Source organism: Rousettus aegyptiacus, unplaced genomic scaffold (genome assembly GCF_014176215.1).
Source record: "Rousettus aegyptiacus isolate mRouAeg1 unplaced genomic scaffold, mRouAeg1.p scaffold_m13_p_15, whole genome shotgun sequence".
Taxonomy (NCBI): domain Eukaryota; kingdom Metazoa; phylum Chordata; class Mammalia; order Chiroptera; family Pteropodidae; genus Rousettus; species Rousettus aegyptiacus.
Window position 1 is genome coordinate 36188985 of NW_023416290.1, and position 19942 is coordinate 36208926.

A 19942-nucleotide genomic window follows, 5' to 3' on the forward strand; every position below is an offset into this window, starting at 1 on the left:
ACCCCTGCCGGGAGGGTGACTGCTCTCCTGGCCCAAAGTACCTTGGTGGCAGTCATAGCATGTAGTTCAGTAAAAATTCTGCTGTGTTTCCTAACAAGAGTGCCACCTTTTATGACCAATACGTCCAACTCCGCAGAGCCCAGAGTTTAAGGAATAGGAAGCAGAAGCTTCTAGTGGGTCACTAGACATGATAATTGCAGCCACTCCTCTCTCAGGGTACTCAGACCGATAAAAAGGTTTGTGATTCTATGTGTATACTGCATCCTGTAAGATAGCCCCATCTTTTCAGCACACAGCACCTGAACTGGTGTTTATATTGTATCTTTAGTAGGCTATTTAGTGATCTATGAGTGCATGTTTCTAGATTGCAGGTGTGTGATATGACTAGTAAATCCTATGATTGGGCCTACTCTCTCACCCCCTTTGCTATAAAATAGGTCACCTAGATAAGTGGTTCCCAACCTTTTGGCCCTAGGGACTGGTGCTGTGAGAATCTAATGCCTGATCTGAGGTGGAGCTGAGGCTGTGATCCTAGTGCTGGGGAGCAGCTGCAAATAACAGATGAAGCTTCGCTCACCCACCACTCACTTCCTGCTGTGCAGCCTGGTTCCTAACAGGCCCCAGTACCAGTTCATGGCCCGGGGGTTGGGAACTTTTGCCCTAGGTGAACACAATGTGGGATTCATGCTTGTGAATTTGGCATTCCAGTAACACCCAAATAGTGGTGCTGGCTGAAGCCTTGTGGCTCTGGTAGCTGAGGAGACCAGAGTAGGTATTCCTGTGAAGGTAAATTGCTGGATCCACTGTAGGGTCAAAAGGATCCACTGTAGTCAAGTTGACACCAACTGGCCTATTCTTTTTTTTTTTTTTTTTTTTTTAGGCGAGACAGCCCTTGGTTGACCTCACAGATTGCAAGGACCTTGTCAGTTTATAATCCCTTATTTTTTTTTTATTTGTTATGCCTACTGCACCTGGTCTTTCTAGGTGGTCTCCCATCCAAGTACTAACCAGGCCTGACCCTGCTTAGCTTCCTAGATCAGACAGGATCGGGCTTGTTCAGGGTCGCATGGCCGTAGACTGGCCTTTTCTCCTAAAGGAATAGTGCCATATTGGGGCATAGATTGGACAGTCAGATCAGCTTTGGTAAGTGGGAGTTCATCTGTTGGACTTAGCCTCTCTCTGTGCCACAAGCCCTTCCTTCCATGTGCCCACTCTGCCTCTTCCAGGCTAGCTCATATCAACTGGTAGAATCATTTTGTCCACTTGGTTGTTCAGTGCCTCTGTGGTGGATGTTTTTTGGTGGGCATTAACATACCTTTACTCCATGTTCACTCACATACCTTTACTCCAGACTTTTTCTGATCTAGCCCTTTCCCTTCCATACCCTAACCAGAGGGACAGGCCTTGACCACTGCTCAGGAATCTCATCTAAGGCCACTTCCACACAAAATGATGGCCATGCACATTATTTACAGATCTACCCAGAACTCAGTAGCATGATAGGAGCTAATTCTCAAAAGGCATAATTTTCTGCTGCAGATGGCATGGCCTTGCTCTGGAATCCTGAAGTTTTGGGTTGTGATTCTCCCACTGGGGCTTGCCGTAAACCACACTGCATCTTTTATCCCCTCTGATGCTTTCTGCACCATCGGGTCTTGTGACACAAGTTTCAGGGCTGCATGCACCACAGCCTAGCCCTGCTGCAGAGCCATTTCCCAGTCTGGGCCCCGTGCGGATCTGGTAGCCTTTTGTATTACCCAACATACGAGCCAGAGCAGTAGGTATACCTATGTGTGGAATATGTCACCTACAGAAAAAGGGGCCTACCAGGCACAGCGCTTCCTTCCAATGCAGCAGTTATACTTTAGAAGAGATAGCATGGCCCCGATCACTGGACCTCTAAAATTTCACTGATGTGATAAAGGAAGGTTGCTGAACCTTCACAGGATTAATTTCTCACCCTCTTGACCTGTGTCTTACCAAGGCTTCCAGCACACTAGCCATCTTATTTGTCTTGTCAAATCAGTAGTATGTCATCAATGTAATGGATAAATGTCATGTTCTGTGGGATGTCCAGTGATTCCAGATCTCTTTGGACTATGAGAGAGTCAGGAGAGTTAACAGCCCTAGGGCACAATTAAATGAGTATTGTTCATCCCATGTAAATGTGAACTGATCAGCTTTTCTAAACATTTGCCAAATCAATAGCTGTATACCATGTACACGAGGCCTAGCAACGGTACTGTGCCCAGCACAGCAACTGATCGGGGCTGCTACTTTCAACCTTTTGTAGTGGCCTACGTTACATTCTCCAGAATCTACCTAGTTTGTACAGAAGTAAGATGGGTAAATTAAATGAAAGTATGAAAACAACCACACTGCTACCCACTGCCATCTTTTAGGTCCTTAACGGCACTAATTTCCCCTATCTTATCCACCCCGATGCAATATTGTTTTTGATTTAAAATATTGGTTGGGGGGATGGGGTGGGGTTTAAAAGGTTTTTACTTGTTTTTCACCATTATCACTGCTCCTGCCCTACAGGTCAAGGAGCCAATATGGCGGTTATTCCAACTATGTCATTTCCAATTACATACTGGAGAACTGAGGAAATGGTAACTGAGTATGTCCATAGACCTAGTAGATCTACTGTAAGTTAGACTTTAGATATCTATTTATTAAAAGACCCCCATAAACTGTTGTTTTAACAAGGTCATGGTGACTTTTCAGGTCTTCGGGAATCAAATATCAGCTCAGACCCTGAGTTCAGTTGTCTTTGGAATATCTGGGTATTCCCCAGTGCAGTTACCTGAACAAATGACCATAGGTCCTTTTGGGGAACCATTATAGCATTTACTTGCTGTGGGTTTGCAAAGTCCTTCCATGGACCGAACCACTTCTTGAGTCAGTGATTCCACATAGGAAAATTGGCCTAGGTCTGGTAGCTGAGCAAGAGAGTGTGTCTTTTTCTTGTGACTGCACTCAGCCCCCTAATTCTCCATTCTTGCCTGTTTCTGGTTGTAGAAGTCAGGAGTGTCCTCATTGGATGTCCATGTGTTTTGCCTCAAGGACACCATACTTCTCACTGCTTCCACAGCTCCCTGTGGACTAAGGCTATTTGGCTGCTTCTCCAACCTTGCTGATCATTACAGCAACCTGGCTTCTGGTGGTTCGGCACAACCACCTGGCCTCTATTGCTGGCATGTATTTGGGGGTGAGGGCATGATCACCACTGAATTTAAAGAGGCCAGCTCTGTGACCGCCTCTCACCATCATCTCTGGCCTTCAGAGGAGAAAGAAACAGTACTGAGTTTTTCGGTGATATTAGTGCTCCTATGTTAGCGCTTCTCTTACTAGCGCAATCCAATTGACCTTAGCCTTCCAGGCTTTCTCATGGAACACAGCCTGATGACCTTCTGGCCCTACATAATACATCTGTCCAGCACACTGTCTTCCCTCAACTCTTTGTTTCTTCCTCTACAGGCCACTAGGGCAACACAGGTGTGTTCCGCTTTGCTCAACGTTGACCAGCACTTTCTCTAGGCTTCTGAGAGCCACCCTAGCAGTGAGTTTGCCCCATCCCCTGCGATTCTTGCCAGGGTGCTGAATCCCATGACATAGAAAGTACCCCCAATTTGGTGCATTCTTCCTTTTTCACTGTTACATTCCTGCCCCCTTGATCTGTAACTCTGAAATCCTATGTCTGCTCCTCATCTTTGTCCTCACTTTTCACTGCAGGAGGTGAGGGCTTCTTTATACGCTCACAGACTTTGGTCTCTGGCTCTCATACCTGGCCTTTAATTATTAATGGCCCTCAGTTTCTCATTATTCCTCTGCATGGTACCAATGCAACTTAGTAATCAGCAATTGCTGTCCTTATAGACACTGTGCCCCTCATATCTTTCAAGTGCTTGAATCATCACACCTGTACAGCTAGTTCCCTCCACCAGGACGGTTTCCTAGGTCATCACTGCTGAAATCTTCAGCAATCAGGCCACTCAGGATGGGGCCATATTTTATCAGTCAGGCAGTGAATGAGCCTATCACCAAACACCAACTTGACTGCCTACTTTCCTGAACCACTCCTAGTACCACCTGGTTGTGTTCAGGTTCTCTGAGGAACAGCCACCAAAACAGAGTTAGACAGACAAGAGATTTATTGGAGGAACTGTCTGTGAAGGATAGAGGGGAGGGAACAGGAGTAGGTAGGGAGAGCCTTGCAACTGTATTGTAGGCTTGACACCTGTGACAGGAGAGAGGAAAAGGAAGAGGATTGGGTAAGAAGAGCCTGAGACTAAAGTAAGTACAATTCTAAGAAAGCTTTAGCCAAGCCAGTGGGGAGTCCTTTGACCAAAGTTGCTTATTAGAGAAGTCCTAAATCCCAAAGGGATGGAGCCAGCGCTAAGACCCCTGCTGTGCTTAGTCATTGGCTAGAAACAGCTGAGGAAAGTGTAGCTTCGGTGGGAGCCTGGCGGTGAGTGGGGGTGGGGTGTTTGCAGCTGGGGTTCTGAGTCAACTGTGCTCCCCACAGCCAGTTCTCTTGAAGAAGATCTGAGTGACACATTTCTGTGGCTGCCACAGCTACTCGCTTTTATATCCATTGTCATTATGACTTAGCATCTATTTGTATTTCTGTATAGGGAATCTCAGATCATTTAATAAGTGCACAGCAATTTTTTACTTATCCCAAATTTAATGTAAGTTAAAGTGCATTTCATTTGCAAAATGTTATTTAAAATATTGGTCTTAAGTGATAGTGCCTTAAGTGATATTAACTTATTATTGGCCTTAAGTGATATTAACTGTCATGGAATTGGAAGTGACCATGGGAGAGAAAGGAGCCAAGCTCAATACTTAGCACTTGGCACGTAGTGGGTGTTCAATAAATGTTTGTTAACAACAAAAACAAACAAACAAAAAAATCCCATACTTATGTTTCTGGTGGAATATTTACTATATATTTTCATAACTCTTCTAAATCCTTTGTCCTCCATAAGCCTGAGAATGCAGAATATCCATATTTAAGGAGAATGCCTTCTTAAAATACATATATTCTGAAATGTTATGAAATATATTATCCATGTGCATGAATAAAAACGTGATTCAATTTTTTCATGACGCTAATATGAAAATGTTTTTGATAAAAAGTTGGTTAAATTCAAGTCATGGAACTCTGCATCATAACTAGTTAAATTCACCTTTATGAAAATATCCAAGCTATCTTTGTCATCTATACTATGCCTCAATTTGTATCAATTAATTGAAATAATTGATTAAAATTATTTAAAGTATATCTGTACACAAAAATGTAGTCAAATATTTAAAGTTAGGCAAATGAATGTTACAAAATACCCTTCTGATTTTATTGTTTTGTTGAAGAGGATTCGCTATAAATGAAACAGGACCCAAGTGTGATTGTTAGGAGATGGAGGATGCTAGTGTGTATATCAGATCATGCAGTTCAGAAACAAAGCCCCCGTTTGCCCCTATGCTTGATTTGTTTTTAGCCATGATATGTTTTTTCTTTAATTTTACAAAACATGAAGAGGACCACAGATTTATTAAAGGGAATGGGCGAGGTGATTCGATGGTGGAAAAACCATTATTACAAGGTTTTGGCTTCTTCACAAACCATCTGACAAAACATCTGACCACTTTTGAAAGTTTAGATAGTTGCCATCATCCTTTTTCATTTTTACTTGATAGGAGCATAGAAGGGGACCAATGAAAGGTGAATGGTCACTGACTTTGCTCTCATGCCTGATGACTGAGTTCGCAACTTGAAATCAAAGGAAGGTGTTGATAAAATGAATGTACAGGATAAACTTTTTTTCAGAGTTATAATTAACATATAACATTAGTTTCAGGAGTACAACATGATGATTCAATATCTGTATATTGCGAAATGATCACCACTCCAGGTCTAGTTAACACCCATCATCATACATAATTACAGTATTTTTCTTGTAATGAGTTTTGAGATTTTCTCTCATAACTTTTCAAGGATACAATACAATATTATTAACTATAGTCACCATGCTGTGCAGTAATCCCCATGATGTTGTTTATCTAGTTTGTATGTTTTGGCCACGCTGACCCACAAGGGCTGGTCCAGCCACAGCATTGGTTATTGATAGGCACACAACCTGTCCTCTAGGTCAATCCATGTTGTTGCAAATGGTAAGGGTTCTTTCTTTCTTATGGCTGAATAATATTCCATTGATATATGTATAGCACATACATACGCATAACATTTTTCTATCTTTTCATCTGTGGATGGACAATAAGGTTGCTTCTACATCTTGGCTATTATGAATAGTGCTGTACTGAACATAGGTGTGCAGATATCTCTTCAAGATCCTGATTTCAATGCCTTTGGATATATACACAGAAGTGCAATGGCTGGGCAGTATGGTAGTTCTATTTTTAATTTTTTGAGGAAACTCCAAAAATTTTCCAAAATGGCTGCACCAGTATACATACCTACCAACAGTGTACAAGGGTTCCTTTTTCTTCACATCTTCACTAACACTTGTTATTTCTTGTCCTGTTTTGTTTTGTTTTTTAATAATAGCCATCCTAAAAACTAAAAAGTGTGAGGTGATATCTCATTGTGTTTTGTTTGTTTTTTTTAAACTTACTAGTCTACCTGACAACTGTAGGTAGTCTTAATATCAACTGCAGCATGCATTTAAATTGGAAAGATTAGAATATCTTAACATTTAGGAAGTATATTATAAACAACCACTTGGATATTGATACTACTTACAATTTGGGCTATATTTTTAATGTTACAATTAAGATCTTGTACATATCTTTTTATACTTGTCTAAACATTTCCTTCAGATAAAAATCTTGGAAGATTGCTGAGCAAAGAGTTAAAGGAAATTTTAAAGCTTTCAACACACATTGCCAAATTGCCACCTAGAAAATTAGTCTGAATTTACAGCCCTGATCAGAAATGAAAGTGCATATTCCCCCATGTCCTTGCCAAAACTGGTTTTATCATTTAAAAATTTTTATTTTTAATTATAGTTGACACACAATATTATATTAGTTTCAGGTGTACAACATAGTAATTCAATATTTATATACCCTACACAGTGGTCACAATAAATCTAGTAACCATCTGTCACTGTACATGTGATATTATTGACTCTGTTCTCGACACTGTATGTTATATCCCTGTGACTTATTTTATAGCTGGAAGTTTGTACTTCTTAATCCCCTTCCCCTTTTCTGTCCAACTGCCCCTGCTTCCCCTCTGGTAACCATCCATTTGTTCTCTATATCTAAAAATTTTTTTGTTCGTTTGTTTTATAGGTTCCATATATTAGTAAAATTATATAGTATTTGTCTTTCTCTGACCTATTTCACTTCACATAATCATGTTGCAAATGCCAAACTTTAAGTCTTTTTTATGACTGAGTAATATTTCATTGTATACATGTACCACATCTTTATCCATTCATTTATCAGTGGACACCTAGACTGCTTCCATATCTTGGCTATTGTAAACAATGATGCAATGAATGTAGGGATACATGTATCTTTTCAAATTGGTGCTTTCATTTTATTTGGATAAATACCCAGAAGTGGAATTGCTAGGTTGTCCAGTAGTTCTGTTTTTAATTTTTCGAAGAATCTCCATATTGTTTTCCATAGTAGCTGCACCAATTTTCAATCCTACCAACAGTACACAAGTTTTTCCTTTTCTCCACATCTTCGCCAATACTTGTTATTTGTTGTCTTTTCAATAATAGCCATTCTGATAGGTTTGAGGTGATACCTCACTGTGGTTTTTAAAAATGTTTATTTTTCAATTATAGTCGACATACAATATTATTAATTTCAGTTATATAATACAGTAATTAGACATTTATATATATGACAAAGTAATTACCCCAATAAGTCTAGTACCCATCTGACACCATACATAGTTATTAAAACATTATTATCGGTTTATAGTCCCTGCGCTGTACTTTACATCTCTGTGACTATTTTTATAACTGGAAATTTGTACAAATTTGATTTGCATTTTCCTGGTGATTAATGATGTTGATGTTTCATGTATCTGTTGGCAATCTGTATGTCTTCTTTGGAGAAATGTCTACTCAGGCCCTGTGCCCATTTTTTAATTTTTTTTTTGATGTTAAGTTGTATGAATTCCTTGTATATTTTAGATATTAACCCCTTATAGGGTGTATCATTTGCAAATATTTTCTTCCATTCAATATCTTGCCTTTTGTCTTGATGGGTTTCTTTGCTGTGCAAAGTTTTTTAGTTTGATGCAGTTAATTTGTTTATTTTTGCTTTTGTTGCCTTTGCCTGAGAAGACATATACAAGACTGATGCCAAAGAGTTTACTTCCTGTTTTCTTCTAGGATTTTTATGGTTTCGGCTCTTACATTCTAGTTTTGAGTTACTTTTGTGTGTGGTATAAAATAGTGATCAAGGTTCATTCTTTTGCATATGATCATGCATTTTTCCCAGTACCATTTTTTGAAGAGACTATGCTTTCCCTATTGTATATTCTTATCTCCTTTGTCATAGATTAATTGCTCGATAATGTGTGGGTATTTCTGGGCTCACTATTCTGTTTCATTGCTCTATGTGTATGTTTTTGTGTCAATAACATTAGTTTTGATTACTATAGCTTTGTAATGTGGTTTGAAATCAGGGAATGTAATACCTCCAGCTTTGTTCTTCTTTCTCAAGGTTGTGTTGGCTATTCAGAGTCTTTTATGGTTCCATACAAATTTTAGGATTGTCTATTCTAGTTCTGTGAAAAATGTCTTTTGAATTTTTATAGGGATTACATTGAGTCTGTAGATTGGTTCGGGTGGTATGGACAATTTAACGGTATTCTTCCAATTCATGAACGTGAAGCGATTTTCATTTATTTATGTCTTCTTCAATTTCTTTCATTAATGTCTTTCAGTTCTCAGAGCACAGGTCTTCCATCTCCTTAGTTAAATTTATTCCTAGGTATTTTATTCTTTTGATGTAATTGTAAATGGGATTGTTTCCTCAATTTTTTTTTCAGATCATTTGTTATTCATGTATAACAACACAACTAATTTTTATATATTGATTTTTTTATCCTGCAACTTTAGCAAATTTATTTGTTAGTTCTAATAGTTTTTTGGTAGAGTCTTCTAGCATTTTAAAAAAGTATAAAATGATGGTTAAAAAAGAAAAGGAACACTTGGTACAAATATTGCAAACAAGAAGAGAAATCACTTTTGAAATGAGTCTTATTCCTCTCACATTGAACTTGAGTTTAATTTTTGAAAAGCCTTACTTTTTTTCCTTAAAAATGTTTAAAACGGTCTGGATTCAAGCTCCCAGTTACCTGGGAGCTGGATCTTTTACCTTTAGTTCTGTGGGCAGTTTTATCTCCTTGGGGACATTTGACTGATGTCTGGAGACATTTTTTATTGTTATGACCATGTTAGGTAGAGGCTTGTTAGTGTCATCTAGTGGGTAGAAGCCAGGGAAGGATGCTGTTAAACATGCCCCCACAGCAAAGAATTATCTTGTACAAAATATCAAGAGTGCCATTGTTGAGAACCCCTGTTTTCTTTAGTTAAATTTAGCCAAGCCACTATAGAAATAACAATTATCCTTATTTTTTTTAATCAAAATTCAAAACTGAAAATTTGAAGCAGTTGATAATTCATTAAGAAAAAAATTCCAAGTAGGAAACTCATTATCTAGCAATATCTTATCCTTACGGGCAATAAGAATGAGACTATAACAGGAAAGAGCCGCCTTCCTTTAAATCCTCTCCCTGAGTAATTGATTCCAGTCACGGAGGCCAGCTTTCAAATGATTTTCGAAGTTAAGTAGAATGAATGGAAGTTTACCTAACTTTATTTTTCTTTCTTTTTCATCACTTGACTCTGGTCTTTCTCTTTTGCTGTTTTTTTTGCTCATGTTTTGGCTGATTTAAAATCTGGTTGCACCTTGGCCCAGTGAACATCAGTGTATGTACCATCAAATATATGAAACAACCATAGTGTGGTGTTTGCCCGACCTCTTGTCAGGGCACTGGGTGTGAATGACTTTAAGGGAAGTACCACCTGCTGAATCACTGGCACTGCCTCCCGCAACAACTTGTGGTTTCCATAGTGATGTCTTCTTAGTGAACTGTACTCAGCAGAACCTGACTGTTTAAAGACATGAACAGTTTCCTGGGATTTGAGCTTTTTAGACATGGGAACATGACTTTGACTGTTTTGAAATGTAATTTTACCAGTCAAAATCTTTTGGAATAAAACACAGATATGTTTTAAGAAGGGAGGTTGTTAGGGTAGAACCCTGAGGAAGGAAATAAGGATGGCGGTGATATGAAAGGACTGCTTAAGGAGACAGAGAAACGTTAGTCAATACGAAGGATTTATAGTAGCCTCTCAGGAAAAAAAAAGTTGCATCAAATGCCTTATTGAATCTTGTCATTTGGTTACTGCAAAGACCCTTATCTTTGATAGAACCGGAGAAAGCAGACTGTTATTCAACTTATTTTTCTTATAATTTCCACTCATAATCTTGTTTTCAGAAAAAAGGGAAGAGAAAGGAGCAACCTATTTCCCCCTACTGCTACCTGTTTAGCAATGTGGGCACACAACAATCTTTTGGTCTTTTTCTTCCTTTCTTCCTTCTTTCCTCCTTTCCTTCCTTCCTTCTTCCTCTCCTCCATTTCTTCTTCTTTCTCCTCCTTCTTTATCTTCTACATTTTTAAAATTACAGAACAAATTAGAGAGATTTTTCAAAATGGATGTGACATCTATGTGAATTCTAAGTAAGGCATCTTAAGTCCTTGACCATTCATGGTCAGCTTGGATATTTGAGCAATGAATCCAAAATCGGTTGCAACCTAGTGAACATCAGAGGTCTATACAGGGCCTTAAAGCCCCGTATTAGAAAGCACTAAAGTGTTTCCATGCTATCCAGAAAAGGGTCTATGCAGCATTGTTCTTGGTTCCCGCGTAACTTAAAGGGAAACTGTCCAGAGTTCTTGATGTCCTGCAAATGAAGGAGGACGATGTCTGCAAATTTCTTGCAGCAGGAACCCACTTAGGTCACACCAACCTTGACTTCCAAATGGAACAGTACATCGACAAAAGGAAAAGTGATGGCATCTACATCATAAATTTGAAGAGAACCTGCAGGCAGCTCATGCCGTTGTTGCCATTGAAAACCCAGCTGATGTCAGTGTCATATCATCCAGGAATACTGGCCAGCGAGCTGTGCTGAAGTTTGCTGCTGCCACTGGAGCCACTTCTATTGCTGGCTGCTTCACTCCAGGGACCCTTCACTAACGAGATGCAGGCAGCCTTCCGGGAGCTGAGACTTCTGGTGGTTACTGATCCCAGGGCCAACTGCCAGCCTCTCACAGAGGCATCTTATATTAACCCTCCCACCATCGCCCTGTGTAACACAGACTCTCCTCTGTGCTATGTGGACATTGCCATCCCTTGCAACGACAAGAGAACCCATTCAGTGGGGCTAATGTGGGGATGCTGGCCTGGGAAGTTCTGCACATGCATGATGCCATCTCCCGTGAACACCTGTAGGAGGTCATGCCTGATCTCTGCTTCTGCAGAGACCCCGAAGAGATTGAGAAGGAGCAGGCTGCTGCTGAAAAGGCTGTGGCCAAGGAGGAATGAGTTCACTGCCACTCGGCCTGAAGTCGCAGACTGGCCCGAAGGCACGCAGGTGCCCCTCTGAGCCTATGCAACAGTTTCCCCCTGAAGACTGGTCTGCAGCCCCCACCGCTCAGGCCAGTGACTGGGTAGGAACAACCACCGAGTGGTCTTCAGCAGGTCTTCCACATATTCTTAAACAAAATGGTAATAAGGTCGATGGAAAATAAAGTTTCTAAAAATTTTTTAAAGAAAGAAAGTACTAAATAAATATTTGACTATTTGGTGAAAGGAATTTAAAAACATATAATAAATCAGCGTTTTCCAGCTTTTTGGTATTCTGACCCTTGTAATAGTGCTAACTGTGCATACATTGTAAACATTAAGTTATCTTTGACCCCTTCCCTTAAAGTTATTGAATAGCTAGAGTTAAATCAGGACCAAGAACTCTTTCATTGAATGAATGAATGATTGACTGATTAAAGAAGCATCCTTTCATTTAGTCAACATTGAGTCCCAGCTGTAAGGGGATGTGTTTTTAAGTCAACTTTATGCCTGGATCTCTTCACAAGCACTGAAGCTAATGTCCAAAAAGGAGTTCATTATTTTGCTCAGACTCCCAAATTTCATTTCTTTCTGCGTTCCCTATTTCCGAATGGCACATCTCCCACAAAGATACCCAGACAGAAACCTGGTGTAAGGAAGCAACTTAATAATAATAATAATAACAATAATAATAATAGTTGCTAATGTTTAATGAACAATCACAACACCGTAAATGCTTTGTACACACTTAAATTAATCTACTTTTAATTCTCATAATAACCCCAAAAGGAAGGTCCTATTATAATCCATATTTAATTTCTGTACTCTGCACTAAATCTATAAAAGATTATATAAGGAACTCAGTCTTAAAGGCGATAGACATGAAAAGAGATAACTGCAATACATCATGATGCCTTAGCAGGATACTGCAGGAGCATCCAAGAGGAAAAGCTGAACTTCCTGCTGGGGAAGGAAGAAGCCCTCCAGAAGTGAATGATGTTTATCAAAGGCCAGCCGGTTCTGGTATATTGCATGGGTGAGTAGAAATACAGCAGGGCTATTTTCAAAATAAATCTGTGATCCCTCATTCAGATATGACACTATTAATGAAAGAACCTGTTGTAGCAATGCTATGTTATCAGAAACTTATTACCCTAAATCAAATGACATGTAAGGTGTAGTCTAATATTCTCTAGAGAAACAAGAGGGTTTTGGGCTAGAAATTCCATTAGGTGCTAAAGATTAATGGATCTATAAGTACAAAAATATATATTTAGAGGTCTTAGGACACAAGGTATAAAGGAAGGTGTGAGAAGTGGAGGCAGTGAGCCAGAGCAGGGTGTGCTGTGATCCTGGTGGACAGGCCCATGACGAGATCACCCAGCAGTGACAGAATATAGGCTTCCAGCAGGTGCGTGTGTACACATACCCAGGCGTACATGAAGGTTGGCAGCAGCGAAGAGGGAAGACACCTCTTTTGATCTTTATACTTGTAATTCACCCAAACGAAGGAGGGAATCGGTTTTACTTTTAGGGCCAGCTTTAAAAGTAGGCCTGAATGATTTTGTGATTTCTGTCTCCTTATTTGAACATGCCACAGTTTTGTTATATATTGGGGATCATTTTGTTGCAAGGAACAATATTTTCCTCAAGGTAGTTCAAGAAATTTGTGGGCAAGAGTCTTACAGAAATTCAAGGACAGGAAGCACAGTACAGCTGAGCCAGACATCCTAGGCTCTAGAGCTGACACTGGAGAGTCACGAAGAAACAAGACTGCTTCTGCATCTGTTTTTTTAATTCTCTACCAACTAGCTCCTTCTCCTTACTCGTAATTTCTACTCTTCCATAACTTCAGCTCTTCCTGTCCCATAATGGCTGCCCCAGCCTGATGCAACATGACTTTTCAGTTCCAATTGGCTACTTCTCTATGTCTTTCAATTTCAGTTCCCCAGAGAGGAAAATCCCTTAACTGGGATTACCTAATTGGGGGCAGAGTCTTTTGTGCAGTGGCTAACCCAGAAGGCCCTGGTTAGCAAGTCTGCCCTTGACCACTAGGTGGGACATTTTTAGAATGAGCTCTGGGTAGGCAAGCCTCCCAAATGCTTACTACATTTCAGTTAATCAGTAACATATTATATTAGTATTTTGATATGGGCAAGGAGGTGAGGAAAACAGGAAGGACTTGGGAGTTCAAAGTAGGAAACAAGTCACTCCTGAGTTGATAAAAAAGAAAGCATAGAAAGGGGAGGCTGATGTCAACCTCAGCTCATTTCGACTGCCTCTGTTTTCCTAGCTCCTCATCCCCAAACACCTCCCCCAGCTCAGGCTTGCCTCTGTTGCTCTTAACCGAGATAGGAAATAATAAGGGAGGCTTGGAATTCAGTTAGAGTCCCTAGACCCTCAGTATCGCCCTGTATCTGGGTGTGGATCCCAGTCATCCATCCTCCATGTGGCTGCACTCTGAGCCCCTGTGGTGAGTAGCGCCATGGAACTCTAACCAGTTCCTGCCACTAGTTTCCATGGCTGGGCCCTGCTAGCCCGTGCCCTGCTTACTGAAACTGGTAATTGTCTTGTCCGGCTCCTAAACTGAACCGCTACTCAAAACCCCCCTCTCTGTCATTTGACTAACCACTGCCTGAGCCCCGGGATTCTGCCCAAGCTCACTAAACTACAGCGCTGCTGAGAGCGCTGCAGCTATCACCAGCAAATGCAAACCCTATTTCGCTAAGTTAAATCTTCTCTCAGGCTGAGGGGGTCCCAGCATGCCTTGCACCCAAGAACATAAACTTCACAGACTTCATAATTACCTCAAAGGGAATTTTATCTTCACCTTAGCAAGGATAAAATAGAAGCACTGTATTGAGGTGTTGTTGTCTTGCTAACACATTCAGGAAGTCTTGCTTTATTGACTTTAACACCTTGAACCTCCTCATGAAGAAACTTATTCCCCTAAGGATTACTTAATCAAAATATCACATTAGATTTGTAAAAAAATTTCTTTTAAACAATTAGAATTTGTAGGGAATATAAGCCTAAATATCAAGTTTGGTTTGATGGCAATGCACATTCCTAAATATTTGTAATTTTAATTTAAAAATTTATTTGGATTATGTCTGTTTGTTATCACAGTACATAGAATCCTAAATATAAATTTTCAAGCTCAAAAACAACAACTAAGTAACTATAACAAATATATTTGAGTCTAATTTCAATTCTATAAGGAAATTGGTCAGGAAATTAATTTATAAAAAGCAGTCTTGTTAATTAGATTCAACATGAATCTTTGAATAGTATTATCCATTCTGATTTATAATTAATAACTCAATTCTACTGCAACAAGGAAATTTATTCATCCATCAGGGATATTCAAATTATTATCATTCATTTTTATGAGAAAAATGTAAAAATTTTCTAAAGGAAATATATATTTTAAAATAATTTTACTAATCATATTTTGCTTAAATTGGAATTAATAAGATAGAAGACATTATTCCAAATTTATTTATATTCCATAATAACCAATGATGCCTATCATATGTGACATTCTCACTGAGACTCGTTATGTAAAGTGGATATATGAAGGTACGTATACCTACACCTTCACCGAACTGGGGGCTAGTAATGAGACAGTGCTTCACCCTAGGCAAACAGCAATCTTGACAACGATACTTGCTGCAAGATCTAGGAATCAAAGTTAAGTGTAGACCTGGGTGATGTTTGTTATTGAGTTGGCCAGTGGAGGTAACTCTTGGGTGCAGTTTCTCTGCTGCTCTTGCAGACATTTCTGAAATCCTTGTCTGAAATTCTATTCCTTTCTTAATATAACACTTTAGTAAATCGCCATAAGCAGCGTGCATTGGGCGTTTGTCCTTTTTGTGGCTGCCCAGTGTCTACTTTAATGGAGTCCACACTGTGCAATTCTTGAAATTGATAAAGCCAAGCATTCCCTCTCCCCATTCCCTTATGGGCAAAGCCAGCGGATGCTCATTTCCAGCACCTTGAATCTGGAGTTAGTGATGCTATTATGCAGGGACAGTTTTGAATTGTCACATGGAGGTGCATCCAGCAGTAGCCAAGGGCAGCTGTGGCAGTCACGTCCATTGGAACATCCCAAACAGACCATTCCTGCAGTGAAACTCTGGCCTGGTACTTACTCTTTAACTTTCCCTGGCTCCTATCAAATTTCCAGCCTTGGAGTCCAGTCTTCTTATCCAAACTGTCATGTATCCTATGCCTTTCCAACAAATTCCTTTTCTGCTAAAGTCAGCAAAAGTCAGTCTCTGTTTTTAAGAATGAGTGTATAGCTCTTAGCCAGTTAATTCATTAGGAAATTATCATTTGGAAGCTACATTAGAAAGGATTATAATTTATTAGGTTTTTTTAAAAGTACATTTTTCCTTTTTGAGAATTATTTTTCTGTAAAAAACACTTGAGAGAGAATCCTACAAAAATGGTAAGCCCTGAACAGTCTGTTGATCTGGGAATCTTGCATATGAAGTACCTCCTCTTCTGCTTTAGATGAAGACTTTCATTCTCCTCTTGGGGCTGGATGTTGCCCTGTCTCTTTCCTTTGAACCCTGTATTCCTCTCCTCAAGAGCATTTTTTCTCATCTCTCAATCCCTGCTCCACATACATTTCTGCCTCTGATCCACTGGTTAGCCCAAGTTGGCCAAGGAAAGAGGAATTCTGTGGAGAAGGAGCACAAAGGAAGGGAAAACTGCAGTCAGTGTCTGGGAAGGGGAGCTTGGACAGGAAGGAGAGCTCATCACATTTATACCATAGTAAATTTTGCTCTTCTACTTTTTTTTTTTTTTAATAATAATTATTTTCTACTCATGGGGCAGAGAAATGAAAGGGGTAAATGGAGAAGAAGAAAGAGAACTTTCTTGTCACAACTTTCCATCCCCCACCCCTTATTTCTAGCAACACTGCAAAGGACTTTGTGTTTATTGTTGATTTCTCAGCACATAAAAAGAATCTTGATGCTCAACTGAGTTTGTTGAATAAATGTGATGGATCTCTTCAACAGGATTTATATAGATTCGTATTCTAGCTATATTAAGGCTTAACATGAATTCTTTTTCAATAAGAATGTTCTTGGCAGTTTTATTCATAATAACTGAAAACAGAAAGCAACTCAGGTATTTACCAAAAGGTGAATGGATAAACAAAGGTATATTCATACAGTAGAATACTACTCAGCAACAAAAAGAAGCAAGTTTCTAATACATGCCACAACATGGGTGAGTCTCAAAAACATCATGCTGAGTGAAAGAAGCCAGATACAAAAGAAAACATATTATATGTGTCATCTACATAAACCTCTGGAATAGGCAAAACTAGTCTATGGTGAAAAAAATCATGCCTCTGCTGTGGGCCATGGTGCCTGCAATAAATGGAAAGGACATGATACAATTTTCTTGGGTTATAGCAATGTTTTGTACCTTGACAGATGTTCAGGTTACACAGATGGGTACATTTATCGAATTTCACCTCATGATGCAGCTGAAATTTTACCTTAAAAAAAAAAAACCTGCAAATAGATATTGAACTCTAATTAATGATGAACCTGAGAAAGTGTAGTAATGTCTGCAATTTACTTTGAAATGCATCAGAAAATAAAATGGATTGATGTATGCATAGAAGAATTTATAGTTCTAAGATAGTGCAATATAGCAAAATGTTAATTATGAAACTAGGTGGTAAGAACAAGGATATTCTCTGTAAAATTTTTTAGCTTTTCTGTATGTTTGATAGTTTTCATAATAAAATGTAGGTGGAAAACAAGGCTTTTTCACAAAATCACATATCTGGTAAAACTAGATTTAAAAATTAAGGGAATTATAAACACAAAGATCAGGATAGTGGTTGCCTCTCTGGATGGGCTTTTGCGAGTGGGACTCAAATGCCACAGTGTCTTTGTGCAGAATGTTTTAGTTTCTAAGTTGGGTGTGTGATGGAGGTGGGTTAATGGGTTTTTTATTTATAAAATAAATACTTTTGGATGTCCTCAGCTCCCTCCTGTCTTTCCATCAGTCATAAGGTCCTAAATATCTCCTACTCATCTTCAAATCTTTCTTTCCTCTTTACTCCCCACTGCCAACACCTCCGTCTAGCCTACCATCAAACCTCAGTCAGATGGCAATGGCCCCCTAATGAATCTTTTAATATAATTTTTCCCCCTTTTAATTTGTCCTCCAGTCTTTGGCCAGAATAATCTTTTTTTTTTTTAAGCTAATTTTATCACGTCTCTTCTGTACTTAACAGCCTTTCAGTAGCTTGCTATTGTACTTAGAACAAAGTCCAGAGTTCTTAACGTGCTTAGAAGGCTCGACATGGTTGCTGTGTCCGTCAACAGCATGTCTCCATCTCATGCCACACTCCTTCATCTCCATGCTGGATTTCTCTCAGGTCTTTGATCTCAGTGTGCTTTCTCCTGACTCAAAACTTCTGCAAATTGTTCCCTCTGCCCGAAGAGCTTGTCCCAAATTTTTCAGGTCTTCTCAAACATTTCCTCAGAGAAAACTTTCCTGACCCCACGGGGCATGCATATCCCTAGTTATGTAATCCCTGAGCACTTCTCTGCTGAGACTTGTAAGAGGACATGGACCATCCCTGTCTTGTCCTCAGCCATATTCTCAGCTTCCTGAACTCTCTGCTTTGTCAAATCCCACAAACCCCCCCTTTCCCTTTGTCCTAAGAGGTAGGTGTTATTTCTTTAATTCTTTCCTCATTTTAAACTCTCTCTCTTAGAGAAATATATCTAACAGTTAACATCCTGCAGGCCTGGGAGTCAGTGAGAGAGGTCTCTAATTAACCCATTTCATTAAGTAATTTTAGAGTGATGGAATAGTACAGTAGATAAGATCATGGTCCCTCAAGTTAGACTGAGTTCAAATCCTGACTTTGCAAATCACAAGAGTGTAATCTTGGGTAAATTACTCAATCTTTCGCCTTGACTGAGTTTCTTCATCTGTAAAGTGGTAGGGCTATTGGGAGAATTAAATCAATTAATACATGTCAAACACTTAGAACAGCACCTGGTATATAACACATACTATACAAATATTTGCTATTATCATTTCTTAAACATGGACTCTGTGCCACAGTAACTAGCAAATTTAACCTTTTGAGTGTAGGGCTTATGTTGGTCTTATTTATTTTTGTTTGCCCAATGGCTAGCACAGTACCTAGCACTAAATAGTTGTATGCTGAATATTTGTAGTATGAAATCAAGGATGACTGAACAAATGACCATCGTTTGTTAGACATCATCATAGTGAAGAATAGCAGAGAAGAGACCTAAACTTATTGAGAAATTTTCATAAACTTCCTTTCCTTATCTGAAAATGGCAGTAATAATATCTCTTTCACAGGACTGTTGTGAGATTTTGGTGACAATGAAATATGTGGAATATTTATCCCCTACAGTTCCTGGAACAATAAGCTCACCAATAATGGGCTTTTATTTATTCTCTGAGCTTGGAGGTTGTAGGTCTATCTCTTTCTTACTCTGGATTCCAATAATAAGATCTTGTTTCTGCCTCTTTGGCTGTCCTCCTTTATTATGGCATTTGTGACAAGATGATCTGTCTTCTCAACCTCTGATTGTTGTTATAAAATCTCTATGAAAGGCCAACAGACTCCTCTGCCTTCAATATTAGCCAATACTTTCCCTATCCAGAGTTCACTCCATCCTTACGGATATTGAGAAGATAAACGGAAATGATTAGAATGTACTTTCCAAATTTAAAACATTGTACTATAGGAGTTTGCCAAAGGGGATTAATATAACCAGATATCTGTAGAAGAACTTTATGAAGACCCTGTGTATCTCTCGACCTTAATGTCTAAGATTGTAGATATGATAGGAGTCTGTAAATAGCATATAATAGCAAATTTATTAAAGTCTAGGACAACTGCATTACCCAGTTCTACACATCATGTTCTTTCTTCAGATGCTGTGATAAATTAAAAAAAAAAAGTTGCCATAGAGATAGTTAAACTATACCCTTTGTCTAGTAGATTAGAAGTCCATTTCAACCTAGGAGAAAAGAATGTATTTTGCCTTTATGTGATATTCACAGCTTATTTCTATCACAGATGCAATACCAATTATTGAAACTCAAGTATTAAACCTATAAACATGACACTTTATGAAACTTTTCTTTTTGGCAAATCTTACTTTAACATTTATATGAAAACCGTAGAAGCTACTCTCTTTTTGTCTTAGGAAATGTAATTTAAA

General features: G+C 39.0%; 2 pseudogenes; one reads left to right on the plus strand and one right to left on the minus strand.

Annotated features, from left to right (window-relative positions):
* Positions 1-959: 959 nt before the first annotated feature.
* On the minus strand, positions 960-1078 carry LOC118612188 (annotated as a pseudogene).
* A 1480-nt stretch (positions 1079-2558) lies between these two features.
* LOC107512184 lies at positions 2559-11878 on the plus strand (annotated as a pseudogene).
* The last annotated feature ends 8064 nt before the right edge of the window (positions 11879-19942 follow it).